At 34.3% G+C, this 12286-nt stretch overlaps 1 non-coding gene across 1 annotated transcript; it reads left to right on the top strand.

Annotated features, from left to right (window-relative positions):
* The first annotated feature begins 10456 nt into the window (after positions 1 to 10456).
* LOC129501562 (U2 spliceosomal RNA) lies at positions 10457 to 10646 on the top strand. The gene has a single exon (XR_008662757.1). It is a non-coding gene; the product is annotated as a U2 spliceosomal RNA (small nuclear RNA).
* The last annotated feature ends 1640 nt before the right edge of the window (positions 10647 to 12286 follow it).

Raw genomic sequence — 12286 nt, 5'->3', positions numbered from 1 at the left:
CTGGCTTTGGGTGTCTGATGAAGTTGCAATCCAGATGTCGACTAGGGCTACAGTCATTGGGAGTCTTGACTGGGGCTGGAGGATTGGCTTATAAAGGCAGCTCCCTAGAATGGCTGTGGGCAGGAGGCCTTGGGTTCTCACCACAGGGGCCTCTCCATAGGCCTACTTGAGTGTCCTTGGCACAACATGGGAGCTGCCCTTCCTTCAGTGGGGAGGCTCGATGAGGAGCCGTGATGGCTGTCATGACCTACCTAGTCTTGCCATCACTTTCTGCCATGTTGTTTGTTAGAGATGACTAAGTCCAGGCTTCATCCAAAAAGAGGGGAAGTAGGCTCCATCTTTTGGAGGGCTGAATGTTAAACAATTCATGGACATATTTTAAGCCATTAAAGTGCCCAACTCCTAGAGGAGCCTGTATCCAAGGATACAAAGGCCCCCAACTTGGGACAGCTCTGAAGGGCCATTTCAGCTTCAGAGCTCCCTGTGGGGTCAGCCCAGCCTTCATTGAGATGCAACACGGCTCAGTTTCTCCTGGTCTGACCCCACCTGCACATGTGATATTTCCAAGAACACTAATAAACCTCTAATAAACCTCCCATGCTCTCTACCTCAGAGTTGGCCTCCCAGGGAGCCTACCTGTGAAAGTGGTATGTTCTGTTACTGAGCTGAAGTTTTCCTGTCTTACAGCTGTATCTTTGTGGATTCTGTTCTCGTGAAGGTTTTCAGGAAGTCCTTCTTGACCCTGAGATGAGCTAAATACCTAGATCTTGTTCTAGATTATCTATGATTTCAAACTTCACTCTTAATTAAGTAATACAATTGGAGTTTAATTTAATTTAATTTAATTTAATTAATTTAATTTATTTAAGATGGAAAGAGAGTGCATGGGGTGGCATGGAGGGGCATAAGGAGAGAGAGAGAGAGAGAATCTTAAGTAGGCTTCACGCCCAGCATGAGCAGACACTGGGACCACTGGGCTCTCACAACCCTGAGATCATGACTTGAGCCGAAATAGAGTCGGACACTTAACCAACTGACTCACCCAGGCACCCCCAATTGGAGTTTTAATATATTTTGTGAAATAGGGATTTTTCTCTGCTGCTTAATCAATTGTCCTAACACCAGTTTTTTTTTTTAAGGAATCATTTTCCTACTGATCTGAAATGAAACTTTTACATATGTACTAAATTCTAACATTTAATTGGAATGGTTTCTGAGCTTTCTATTTTGTTCTGAACCCCAGCCACATTATTTTGATTATTATATTTCTGAAGTATATCCTAACATCTGAAAGTACAGGTCACTTTTCCTTTTCCTTCTTTTTTGATACTGTCATGAGTTTATTCTTTAAGGACACTTCTATAGTAAATTTGACATTTGTCTCACTTCCCAAAATCACACTGAGATTTTGATTGGGATATGCTAGACGTTTTGATGTCTGTTCTTCCAAAATATCTTTACAGTATTAAACTTCCCATTTAAGAATATAATATGTTGGGGTGCCCAGGGTGGCTCAGTCTAAAGCATCTGCCTTTGGCTCAGGTCATGATCCCGGGGTCCTGGGATGGAGCCAGGTGTCAGGCTTCCTGCTCAGTAGAGAATCTGTTTCTGCCCCTCCCCTTGCTCCTTCCTGCTCTCGCTCTCTCTCTCAAATAAATAAAATCTTTAAAACAGAAAAGAATATAATATGTCTACCTTCTTATTAAAATCTCATTTAAAGCTCTTTCTGGATATAGCTATATGTGTAGAAGGTATATGTGGGGAAGGACATGTACATGTATGTATGGGTATGTGTGTGTGTGTGTGTGTGTGTTTTCACATAGGCCCCACTGTGCTTAGTACACTTATTCCTAAATATGTCATGGATTTGGTTGCTACTGGTGATATTTTTTATTATGTTCTCTAGTTGGTTATTTATGGAAGCTAATGAAATCTGTATATCTGCTTTTTTTTTTTTAAATTTATGATATTCACAGAGAGAGAGAGAGAGGCAGAGACACAGGCAGAGGGAGAAGCAGGCTCCATGCACCGGGAGCCCGACGTGGGATTCGATTCCGGGTCTCCAGGATCGCGCCCTGGGCCAAAGGCAGGCGCTAAACCCCTGCACCACCCAGGGATCTCTGTATATCTGTTTTTAAATAAGCCATTGTTCACTCTATTTCTAATACTTTTCGAATTGATTTTCCTTGGTTTCTTAAGCTGATAGTAATATCTTTAAATAATGATAATTTTCTTTTCCTCTCCAATCTTGACCCTCAAGATTTAGAGGAAGAGCACATTCCTGCCTTATGCTAGTTTTGTTTTCTTTTCATACACGAGTAATATATAAGCATAGTACATATGTTAGAAAAAAACTTTTAAAAATCACCCATCTGAAATAACACAACTGTCTCTACTTGTCCACATATTTTCTTTTTAGACTGTTTTCTGTGGAAATATATATGCATATGTGCATATATGTGTGTATGTATATAAAATCATATGAATATATAAGTATTATAAAAATGAACACTATTTGTAATGTGAATCCTAGGCTTTCTATAGCATGAAAGTATTTTCAGGAAAATAAATATATATGTCATAATTTTATATTGATTTATGTCTTTGTATCATAATCTATTCACACCAGCTTCTAATTTTAGGACATTTAAGTTGTCTCCAGTTTTTGATATTCTAAATTGTCTTGCAATAAATCCTAGTTAGAATAGTCTGATTCCTGCCCCCGCTGCATCTAGAATAAATTCCTGGAAATAGAATTGGTGAGTCGAATGATACATGTTCTTATAAGATCTTTGATATATGCACTATTTTCCTACCAATAGTTACAGGGGATTTTAATGCTTATCATTTCATTGGAGCGTATCTGTTTCCATTTTCTCCAGTGCTGATTTTATCATTCCTTTTCACCTTTACAATCTGAAAAGAAAAAGAAAAAAGATGTGTCACGTTTCAGTATGAGCTTCTTTGATTAGTAAGGAGGTTGGATGCAATTGGAAGTTGTATCTTTCTTTTGAGACTGCCTACCTATGTAGTTTATCTAGATTTGGATTTTAAGAGGGGTGATTGTGTAATTTTGTTGTTGAATGTCAAGTATTCCATATATAAAAATTATATTAACCCTCTTTGTCATATATTTTTTCCAAATATTTTTCAAAGTTTACATTACAACATGTAGAAATATAATATCCATATATTTTTTTCACGTAACCTTATGAAATATCAATTTGTAAATTTGCCTTAGATTTTTTAAAAAGCAAGAAAACATTTCATTACATCTGATGTACTTTGTGTTTCTCTCCATAATTGCATTCTACTTCCTCTCTCTCTCCCAATCTAATCATTTTCCCAGTTTTTGAGGGATAATGCATGTTTTGATAGCAATACTATGTGTGTGTCCATAAATGATGTATATATACTCTTGTTTTGCACATTATATTTTGAAACTTTACGTTAATCAAATCATAGTATAGGTGTTCTATAATTGGCTTTTGCTCAATATTATATTTGGAAATATATTCATATTGAAATATACAGCTATAATTCATTCATTTTAATGGAGGCATAGTATTCTATTTTATAAATACATGACAATTTATCCATTTTCCTGCTGTTGGGCACTTAGAGTTTTTATCTTTCTGAATTTTCATTATAAGAACATTTAAATGAATATTACATGTATAAGAGTCTCTCCAGGAACATAGTGAGATGAGGATTGTCTGGGTCACTGGTATGCACAATTTCAGATTCTCCAGATGGTGCCAAACAACTCTTGTAAGCAGCGGGAGCATTTTACTCTCTCCTGAGTATTGTTTCTCCACTCCAACTCCTAGTAGTACCAAACTTTTAATTGCAGTGTTGTGGAAAAAAAAAATCTCACTGTTTTACTTTTGTATTTTCCTGGTATGAGTCAGTTGGGTTGTCTTTTCACACATTTATTGACCACTGGCGTTCCCTCTTCCTGAAACCTGTGTATACTTTGCCCATCCTGTTTATTTTTCTAAACTAACTGTGGCAATCCTTTATACTTATACACGTTATAAATTATAAATTGTTTCATAGTCTATGGTTGGCCTAGGAATTTGTGTGGTGTTTTGTTGAGAACTATCTTAAAATTTTATGTAGGTTGACATTCTTTTTTTTTTTCGGGTTTGGGCTGTGTGTGTGTGTGTGTTGTATGTGTGAAATCTGACTTTCCTTATATGAAGAGCATAAAGATAGGCTATATTTTCTTCTAAAAGTTAAAAACTTTCGCTTTTTATAGTTAGTTCTTTAATCTACCTGGAGTTTATTTTGTATATGGTGTGAGGTAAGGATCTAAATTCTTTTCCATATGGATAACCTGCTATCCCAGGACCACTTAGCAAATAGTTCATCCTTTTGCCACTAGCCCATCATTTCATTTTCTGTCATATCAAATTTCTGTATATGAATGAGCCTGTTTCTGCATTCTCTGTTCTGTTCCACTGGTATCCTTGTTAATGCCTCCATCAACAGCACATTTTAATAATTATATTTTTGAAATGTATTGATACATAGCAGAAAAAGTCCTTGTACCAGATTTTCTCCAAAAGTTGTTTTTAATATAGTTAAATATATCATTTTTACTTTATATTCAGTTTTCTGTTAGAAAGGTGTGCCCCACCCAACATTATATAAATGTCAGAATGATAATGTATAAATATTTCATAACTTTCCTACCCTCCTCCAGGCCAAAAAATATTCTGTATCTATTTACTTAGATCCCTGATTTTCTGTCATATTTTAAAATACTTGGTACAAAAAGCTGAAGAATCAGAAGGGTCAAGAAAAAGGATACATATGTATTTTACATATACAAAATGTATAGCCACAGAAGAGGAGTGAGGAAGTTGAACCATACATTCTTGGTTTCTGAATGAATTTTGATTGGGAATTGAAGAGTGGAATAAATACCAAATTTTGTAGCTACAAGCTGTTGTACATGTGGAGGACATGGAGAATGGCAGAGATGGGGAGAGAATTTTTTTTAATGTTTTGTAGCTCATTAAAAATGTACTTCTCTCTCTCTCTCTCTCTCTCTCTCTCTCTCACACACACACACACACACACACACACTGTCACTATGGCCCATTGGTGCTTATTCAAGAGTGTAAAGATTTAAACTCCTTTCAATTCTCTTTTTCTGTATGGTTTCTGTTTAATGGTAATTCTATGGTAAGAGTAAATTATGAAACAACTTAAATCTTATTTTGATAAATAAATAGTAACCCGTTTTCCCCTAGTACTTTAATAACTATACAATTTATTTTAGAAACAAATGCACATAAGAGAAGGTAGATGTCCCTTCCTACCTATTCCCCAGTCTCTAACTTGCCTTTTTCAGGCAAATTGTGACCAGTTTCTTAGGAACCTAGAGATACTTAAGTGTGGTTTACATTACCCCCACGCTTTTATCCCTATTTACAGTAGCATACTACATAAATTCGGCTATTCCTTACCTCTATCCCTACTGAACACATTATTTGGAGATCATTCCTTATCTGTGCATAAAGATCTTCCTGGTTATTTTAGCACTAGCATAATATTTTACTATATGAACACATCAGTGTATTTACCTAGTCTTTTCTTTCCCAGTATTTTACTGCTGTAATTGGTATGTTGAACAAGCATACCTAATGATATACTCAAAATAAAACTTTTTCTCCCATTATCCCTGATAATCCCAAATCCAAAAGTATTTCTGTAGAATAACACCTCTTGCCTTTGTTCGAAAACACTAGCTGTTCTCATGGGTTTTCATTTTCAGTCAAAAATACAGCCTCAGTTCAGAAATTATAATCTTTATTTCCATGTAACAGATCAAACCCCTGAACTTGACTTAGTGTCTTATTAGCTACTGCTAAGAAGATTGCCATAGGAAAGGGAACTTTGTCTGCCTCTCTTCCTTACATGATTCCCCTGCTAGTTGAGATTTCACTTCCCACAAGAGTCAAGATGGGGGAAAGGGTGAGTAAAGGTAAAGGAAGGAGGTGATGGTTATCATTGTTTGGGTGATTCTGAGTTCTCTGTCCCTAGCTGATGGCTCAGCTGCTTCCTTCTCTTAAGGAGCTATGTGTGATTGTTGGAAGTGTTCTAGAAAGTTGCTCTTCCCTGCAGTTCTCCTGACCTGTTACTAATTGTTGTTTTAGACTCCTTTCTTGGCATTACTAGCTTTGTTCTACCAAGTTCTCCTTGGCCTATGGGGCAGCCCTATTGAATCAGGCCCAGGGACACCCTATGCTGGTCTTCAGTACATATCTGACTTCAGAAACACTCATATATCCCTTGTCCTAACACTCTCTGATCCCAACCCAGGTGCAACTGCAGGGTTTTGACTAAAGCTGCAAGACAGACCTTCTCTGATTTCTGGGTTTCTCAGAAGTCAGCCCCTGACCCCAGGCCATTTTAGCACCCCCAAACCTGGGGCAGGCACCAGTCTCCTTTTTCTCCCACTCCTGGAAAAGTCTTTTGAAGCTCCCCAAGAAGTTCCTTGAAATTCTCCTTCCTAGTCTCCATTGCAATCTTCCCTACTGGTCCCCCAAAGTTGAGGTGAAGGCCCAGAAAGGCAACAGCTCTCTAAAGAATCCTCTCCTCCAAGCCCCAGTCTTGTAGTCTCAGACCTTGTTTTCATCCTTGATGTGGCTGAGGAGTTCAAGAATCATTGAACAGATTCTTGGCCAAATTCCTTCATCAATCTACAGAAAGAAAGGGGTCTGTGGCACATTCACTTTGGTGTCCTGAACCAAGAAAAGTTCTCTTCTAATATTTTGTTACATGATCATAAATAATACTGCCATTAATATTCTTGTCCAAGGATATTTATTTGTGCACATGGGCCAGTATATCTACATAAAATACCAGATGAATTAATAGAAAAGGAATTGTGGGGCCAAAGTATATGGTCATCTCTTTGTTATTAAAATATTGATATAAGATATTGCCAAATTGTCCTCCAAAGGGTTATGCAAATTACTGTGCACCAAAAATATATGAGTGTCTGTTTCCCACCCTTTGAATAAGCTTCATATTTTACATTTAAGCCTTTGAACTACCTCAATTTATTCTGATACAAATTATGTTTTAACTCCTGATATATCCCCTGCTCCAAAATATATTAGATAGAAAATGCAAATGTATTTATTGAAGAAATTCATCCATTCCCCACTGACCTAAAATGCCACTCTTATTTTGCAATACATTCTTGAATATTTTTGGACTTGTTCTGGGCTTTGTCTTTTTGTTTCACTGAACTGTTTTGTCTACTCCTGCACTAGTTCCATACGATTGTGATTATTGTAACTTTATTATAAATTTTAATATCTGGTAAGGATACTCCCATTTCATTACTCTCTTTTTTTCAAAAATTCCCTGGATCTTATCAAACTTTATTCTTTCAATGATTTTTAGAAACATTCTGCCTAGTTCTAAAAAATCCTATATGGATTTTGATGAAGATTACAAATAGTTTATAGTTAAATATGTGGGAAATAGACAATATTTAGTATTTAATATTCCTAAATAAGAACATAATATTCTTACTAGTGATTTAAAGAATTCAAGTGAGCTTTTTAATTTTCTTCATACAAATTTTCCCACATATTTCCATAAATCTAATTCCATGTTTATGTGACATTGCATATATTCATTGTTATTAAAATAAAGATCTTTTTCCCATTATACTTTCTAATTGCAGTTGATCCTTGAACAACACAGGTTTGAACTGCACTAGTCTGGACTTTTTGTATATAGTACTATAAATGTATTTTTCTTTTCCTTATGATTTTCTCAATAACTTTTTCTTTTCTCTAGCTTATTTTATTGTAAGAATACAGTATATAATACCTATAAATACAGAATATGTGTTAGTTGACTGATTATGTTATCACTAAGGCTTCCAGTCAATAGTAGGCTATTAGTAAAGTTTTGGGAAAGTCAAAAGTTATATGTGGATTTTCTACTACATGGGGGTTGGTGCCCCTAAATGTCATGTTTTTCAAGAATCAATTGTAGTTAATATTGGCATTAAATTTTTTCATTTTGAAAAATACTACTATTTCCAGTCATTTTAGTTTATCTTCTTGGGCCTTCTAAATAGGTAACCATATTATTTATAAATAGTGATAACATTATTAACTCTATTCCAAGATTTATACTATTCATTTTTATTTATTTATCCAGTTACCAAGGCTTCATCATCCACTACAAAGTTAAAGTTATGAACCCTCTACCTATGTCTCTGCCTCTCTCTGTGTGTCTCTCAGGAATAAATAAATAAAATCCTTAAAAAAATTAAAAGCCCACCAGAAAAATGCTTTTAAAAAGGCCTTGAAAGGATCAAACTAAATCATTGGTAACTTTGCTGCCCACCACAACAAAGGCCAATGCTTTTTTAAAAAGACAACAACATCCTGAGTTTTAAGAATGTATTACTTACAATGTCCAACCTCCAATCTAAAATTTCTCGAGATGACTAGGAGCAGAAACGGGTCATCAATAATCAGGTGGAAATATCATTCAATAGAAAAATACCCAGATGGTATAGGTGAAGTAATTATTACTTAATATTTAACTATTTACTCTCTTAATAGCTATTATGAATATGTTCAATAATTTAAATTTAAAGAAAACCTATATCTTAAATGTATTCCATAAGGCAGTACAATGGCATTTGAAGGTAGGCCGAGAGACATATAAAAAACATGATAGGGCAGCCCGGGTGGCTGAGCGGTTTAGCGCTGCCTTGGGCCCAGGGTGTGGTCCTGGGGTCCCAGGATCGAGTCCCCCCGTCGGGATCCCTGCATGGAGCCTGCTTCTCCCTCTGCCCCTGTCTCTGACTCTCTGTGTGTGTGTCTCTCTGTGTCTCTCATGAATAAATAAATAAATAATCTTTAAAAAAAACCGATAGCACTCTCTAATCTCTAAAAATAAAACAAAGAAGTTAATAATAGTGGAGGCAAAATAGAATAAAAAAATTCAAAGGAGAAAAAATGAATAACTGGGACAAATAGAAAATAAATAAAAAGATGGTGGACATACAAATGGCCAACAGGTATGTGAAAAGGTGCTCAATGTCACTAATCATCAGGGGTATACAAATCAAAACCACAATAAGATGTTACTTCATACAGGTCAGCATGGTTATTATAAAAAATAATAAATAACAAATATTAGTGAGTATGTGAAGAAAGGGAAATCCTTATACACCATTGGTAGGAATATAAATATATATAGCCATTGTAGGAAATGGTATGATGATTCCTCAAAAAATTAAAACTATAACTACCATATGATCCAGCAATCCAATTTTTCAGTATTTATCTGAATATTTGCACACCCATGTTCATTGCAGCATTATTCACAATAGCCAAGATATGGAAGCAATCTAAAAAGTCCTTTAATGGATGAATGGATAATTATAATATTGTTAATATAACATATCTAGTATAAACATGCTATGCAATGTAGATATATGTATATATCTCTCGTCGTGAAATATTATTCACCCATTAAAAAGGGTTTATTGAAGTTGTGGGATATAATTACAGCAGTACTTAGAGGTCTCGTCGTGAAATATTATTCACCCATTAAAAAGGGTTTATTGAAGTTGTGGGATATAATTACAGCAGTACTTAGAGGCAAATTCATACCACTAACTGTTTATGCTAGAAAAAAAGAAAAGCCCCAAATTAATAACATAATTAGCCCATCTAAGAAATTACCAAAAAAAAAAAGAGAGAGAGAGAAAAAAGCCTAAAGTTATTAGAAAAAAAAATAAAGGTAAGAGCAACAAAAAACGTTATAGGAAACAAACACACAAAAGAAAATCAATGAAAACAAAAGTTGGTTCTTTAAAAAGAATGTTGTTTAATTAGAAATCTCTAACCAAATTCATCAAGAATAAAGGAAGACACAAATGACCAATATTAGGAATAAAAAACAGGGAGTTCATTTAGATCCTATATACACTAAAAGGTAATAAAATAATATTAGGAATTAGTTTATGACAGTAATTTTATAATTTGCAGCAAATGAATAAATTTATATACACAATAAATAAAATTCCAAAATTTGAATTTGTGATTAGAAATAGTACCACAGATAAAACTGCAGACTCAGATGACTTCACTTATGAATTATATTTATTTCTATTAATAAACTTATCTGACTTAAACTCTTTCTTAAAATAGGGGAAGAAGTCAGTATTATCATAATGCTGAACTATATAAAAACATTGGAAAATGAAAAAACAACAGACCAATATCCTTCATGAACATTAAAAAAAAATCCTTAAAAAAATATCCTTAACAAAATACTAGCAAATTGAGTCTAGTAATACATACATAAATTATGACTGAGTGAAGCCTTTTCCAGGAATGCAAAGTTGGTTTAACATTCAAAAATCCTATCAATACATTTCATCATATTAAAAATAAAGGTGATCATTTCTCAGCCTTTGGCTAAGATCAGGTGCAGCATCTGTTCTTATCAGTTTAATGTCTGATATATTATCTTTCCAGGAACAATATATTAAATAGATTTTTGGAGCAGGGAGATGGAATAGGAGCTTGCTCTGTCCAACCTGTGCATCAACCTGATATTGCAGTACCTTTAGAAATGGTGGACCCCCACCTTATTAAAAAATAAAGAAAATAAAAGTAAAGGTAAAAAATAATAAATAACATTCAATCTATAAGGAAAAACACTTGACATAATGCAACTCCCATTCGTGACTAAAAGTTCTCCACAAACCAGAAATCAAAGATTTTTTAAAATCTAAGAAAAACCTATACCCTCCTTCATCAAACAATAACAGAATACGTATTCTTCTCAGGCTTACATGAAAGACTGACCACCCAAGACTGACCACATTCTGGGCCATAAAACACACCTCAACAAATTTAAGAATCTAAATCATACAGTGTCTGCTTTCAGACCACAATGGAATTTAACTGGAAACCGGTAACAGATAACCGGAAAATACCAAAGCACATGGAAATTAAACAACACACTTCTAAATAACACATAAGTCAAAGAAGAAGTTTCAAGTAAAATATAAAATATTTTGAAGTAAATGAAGATGAAAATACAGCTTTTATGAAAATTTGTGAAATATGGTGGAATCTGTGCTTAGAGGGATATTTATATACATTAGGAAAGAAGAAAGATCTAAAATCAATAACCTAAGTTTCTGTTTTAAGAAACTGAAAAAAGACAAGCAAATTAAATAAAAAATAAACAGAAGTAAAAGAAATATCAAGAATTGGAGCAGAAGTCAACAAAATTTAAAACAGGAAATTAATAGAGAAAGTCAAGATAACCAAAAGCTGTTTGAAAAGATCAATAAAATTAATAAGCCTCTCTCCAAGCTATCTAATAAAGAAGGAGAGGACACAGATTTCTAATACCATAAACGAAAGAAAGGATATCACTATAGATCCCATAGATATTAAAAGGATAATAAAGACATGGTGCAAGTGACTCTATGCCCCCAAATTTGAAACCTAGATGAAACGGACCAATTCCCTGACAGGTACAAATTGCCAAAATTGACACAAGAAGAAATAAACAATCTGAATAGGCCTATATCTACTAATGAAATTGAATTGATATTTAATAATCTTCCAAAACAGAAAGCATCAGGCCCAAATGGGTTCACTGTTTACTTCTACCAAACGTCTAAAGATACCCATTCTCTATAATCCCTTACATAGGATAGAAGCAGGGGAAATAATTCAGAAGTAATTTTTTGAGGCTAGCATTTCCCTAATACCCAAACTGAACAAAGACGTTAAAAGAAAGAAAACTACAGGTAAATATCATGAACATAGATGCAAAAATATTCAACAAAAATATCAGCAACTTGAATACAATAATGTACAAAAAGAATTATACACCATGATCAAGTGGAATTTATCCCAAGTATGCAAGGCTGGTTCAACATTCAAAAATCAATTGACATAATTCATCATATCAATAGGATGTAAAAGAAAAATCACATGATCATATCACTAGATGTAGAAAAAGCATTTGACAAAATCCAACACCTATTCATGATAAATGCTCTCAGTAAACTAAAATAGAAGGGAACTTCCTCAACTTGCAATTAAACCTTTAAAAATACTACTTACAATATGATCAAAGATATGGATCATTTAGAGATAAAATTAAACTATATAAAACACTGCTGAGAAAAAAGTTTTAACTTAAGTAAATGAAGGGAAAGATCACATTCATGTATCAGAAGACTCAGGATCATTCAGATGTATAG

The sequence above is a fragment of the Nyctereutes procyonoides genome, unplaced genomic scaffold (genome assembly GCF_905146905.1).
Source record: "Nyctereutes procyonoides isolate TBG_1078 unplaced genomic scaffold, NYPRO_anot_genome, whole genome shotgun sequence".
NCBI lineage: Eukaryota > Metazoa > Chordata > Mammalia > Carnivora > Canidae > Nyctereutes > Nyctereutes procyonoides.
Note: the sequence above shows the minus strand (reverse complement) of the source record. Positions and strands in the feature narration are given on the sequence as shown.